Source organism: Pelmatolapia mariae, linkage group LG1, assembly GCF_036321145.2.
Source record: "Pelmatolapia mariae isolate MD_Pm_ZW linkage group LG1, Pm_UMD_F_2, whole genome shotgun sequence".
NCBI lineage: Eukaryota > Metazoa > Chordata > Actinopteri > Cichliformes > Cichlidae > Pelmatolapia > Pelmatolapia mariae.
The window spans coordinates 4412824-4416574 of record NC_086227.1 but is presented as its reverse complement, the minus strand read 5'-3'; positions in this window follow the sequence as shown (position 1 = coordinate 4416574).

Sequence of the window (3751 nt, the reverse complement as noted above, 5' to 3'; positions counted from 1 at the left end):
TTTCTGATTTTTTCTTTGTCTCACCACCATGTTAGAGTGATGAAATACCAATATTGTAGTAATACAACCATATTTCTGAATACTTTGGAAACTGTGAACAACGTGACAGAATGTGGTTTTCAGAAGTATTTTGATCCATGCCATGACTTCCACTCCACAATCTGCAGTGAACATAACAGCCATTCAGTAGTGGTTTTCTCTTTTCTACAGAAATTTGTCAAAAGTATCATTGATAAAATCTCCTAATATTTTGCTTTTCTATTGATAAACTGTATTCATACATTTTAGCTGTATCCCTAGTTGAACTTTTCCTCATCTACAAGAGAGACCTTCTCCCAGTCATTGGGTAATTCTTTTTGTTTGGTTGGTATTTTATTTTTTTTCCTGGCATTGCACAACAATTTCAGCCTTAAATTTCAATATGTCTAATTAACTTTATGCTTTAAATGAGCTATTAATTTTATATTGTTCTAACTTTTTCAATTCGGGTTGTAGTCTGTGCCTGTATGTGACAGTACATAAATCAGTAAAACAAAATCTTGTATTGACTTTTGAGTTCATCAGTTTCCGTCTATAGCATGTCTCTGTTTTTTGACTCACTCTTCTACTTTCACTTTTCTGAAGGCTTTTAATATATTTAATTTGTGCAACTCTACCTGTGCTTGATAATAGTGTGGTAGAGGGACTGGTCCCTTCTTTGGATCTTTTGGGATAGGCGCTGCCTGGCCTTCCATTAGCCATTCTGGGTATGACTCATCTATTAGTACCTGATTCACAGGTGCTGCCAGATACTCATGCAGTGCAGTTAGCTTCTTTAGTCAGTAGATGTGAATCATGTCTGGGCCTGGTGCTGTCCAAGTCTTCATGCTTGAGACCCTTTCTTGGATGTCTGCCACTGTGATGGTTACTGGATCCTATTCAGGGAGGTTGCTGTGGTTTCCTCTTAGATCCACTAGCCACTGAGCATTATTGTCATGGGTTGTGTCCATGTCCCATACGCTCTTCCAATATTGCTTCATCTCCAGCCTTGGTTGGGCTGTTCTCATGTTGTTCTGCTGCCACTGAGAGTACACCTTGGATGGTTCAGTGGAATATAGCTTGTTTATTCTCCTGCCCTCTATCTCTCTGGTGTAACTCTTTAAGCGGCTGTCCAAAGCTGTGAGTCTTTGCCTGGCAGTTTCCGAGGCCTCAGATATGGACAGCTAAGACATACTGATGGCATTGGTTACAAAAGAATGTAAACTTCTTTTTTTTTTTCATCCTTTCTGTCTGGCAGCTCTTGCCATTAGAATTATTATCTGAATGGACTGTTGTGCCAAACACATTTTTCTTTTCCAAAATTGGCTCTAAGGAAGGGGGGAGAAAATATAACAAGGAAGAGCTCCTAGTCAAACCAGACCACCAAGGAAGGGTGTTAACGACCACACCAGAACAACCAGCTGCATTCCAAGGAGGGGCAGCAGGGAGAGGTAGAGAGAGGAAACCCCTCCCTCCACGACGATGTCCCATGGGAGCCAAGGCTGTGTTAAACTTAAAACAGTTTAACAATATTTAGACAAGCCTGTGAAATACCAGGAGAATAGGGTTGATATCTGCGTTCACCAGATATCAACACAATTTCGATCCGCTCCTCACGTGTTAACCTCTTCGACATGGCTGTGAACAAAGAGAAACTTGTAAATAACTCATGAAAGAATAAAGTTACGTTGAAACCAAGCACACCATTGTTTTTCTTGTGACATTACCAATAAGTTTGATGTGTCACATGGCCCTCTTCCTATTGAAAAAACAAAAGTTGTATCCAAGATGGCCAACTTCTAAATGGCCACCATGGTCACCACCCATCTTGAGGAGTTTGCCCCCTCACATATACTAATTTTACCACAAACAGGACTTTAATATCACCAACCATTCCCATTTTATTATGGTGTATCCATATAAATGGCCCACCCTGTAGAATAGAATAGAATAGAATAGAATAGAATAATCCTTTAATTGTCCCACAAGGAGAAATTTGGTTGTAACAGCAGCCAGAAAGATACACAGACATATAGTCTGGTCAGGTAGGACGAAACTTGAACTCCAAACCATAATACACACCATGTTTGGAGGTTCAAACTTTGTTGTCTTAGGTTGTTACGCAGTGCCTTTTGAGTTGGAAATATCAAGTTGTGGGCCTGTTCTTGATACATTCTTGATAAAAATCTGCTGCTATCAACCAAAAATAATGGTGGTGGACAAACGAGGGTAGACATTCAGGAAGACCATGATTCCAAACACAAGCCAAGAAAACTCAGAAAAGAAAATAAAGCTACTAGAATCGCCCAGCCAATCACCTGAACCGAATCTAATTGAAAATCTGTGGTAAGAAGTAAAGCTGATAGACGTTTGAGTTCATAGAAGGGGCCCACAAAACCTTCAGAATTTAAACTGTTTTTGTGGAAGAATGGGCCACACCTGAGTAATGCATGATACTAGGTTCTCCATACAGGAGGTGTCTTGAAGCTGTCATCACCAACAAAGTCTGTTGTAATTAATATGCAATCTGTCATGACCACTGATCAACAACCATTGATCATAGACCACTGATCAATGGCCATAAATACCATTAACAGAGAGTTGGAGAATGGCTCCAATCACAGCATTGGAAGATGGAGAAAGATGTACTCTGAGGCCCCCTCATCGATTCAGAGATGGTCTTTCCCTTTTTACGTAAATGGCCTCCTTGACTCCGCGCTCAAACCAGCGTTCCTCCCTGTCCAGGATGTGTACATCCTCATCATTGAAAGAGTGTCCACTGGCCTGTAGGTGTAAATAGACTGCAGAGTCCAGGTCCCAACTCCATTAAGAAGGCAAGAAATTCCACCAATGACACCTGACAAGGCGCACCTGTGAAGTGAAACCATTTCAGGCGACTCCATCATGAAGCTCAATGAGAGACCACCAAGGGTTTGCAGCACTGTCAACAAAACAAAGGGAGGCTACTTTGAGGAGTGTCACAGACAGTTTATGTCTGGGGTGTGAGCAATCTTCCTTGCCCATCTCAGGGTCCTAGAGGTAAGGCAGGGTGTAGCCAATCATCTTTTCTGCAGAACCAATGACATGATATATATATGTATATATATATATATATATATATGTATATATATATATATATATATACATATAGGTGCAACGGCTCAAAGACTCACGGTTCAGATCGGATCACGGTTTTAAGTAACGGATCGGATCAATTTTTGGATCAGCAAAAAAAGAAAAAAGACAAGAAAAATTTAACTCGCCATTTAAGTATTTTTTTCCCATTAAAAAGCATTCAACTCAGACTCATTCCACGCAATTATATAAAAACAAATTAAGGTGCAATATAGGGCAGTACACGGCTTTGTATCTACCACTCCGCTGTGATATAATGAGCGGTCACGGTCACGTAGCTTTTCGTTGTCCTGGAGGTCCTCCCATCTGTAGTTAGGGCAACAGAAGATTCCTGGGATAGTTCAGCCATAACTTTAGACCTTTCCTGCTCATACATGCTTGGAGCGATCTTGTCACCGAAGTGGACGTGCAAAGGGATGTCATAGCGTGGTTCAAGCACGTCCATCTTATGTTTAAACAACTTGTTTTGCACAACGGAATATGGCCTCATGTCTGCAGCTATAAACACCTCAATAACTTTTGTAATAGCTATAGCCCGGTTGGATTGGGCAGCAAAGGGCTGCTTAAATGCCGCGAAATCCTCTTCTCCTCCACTTGG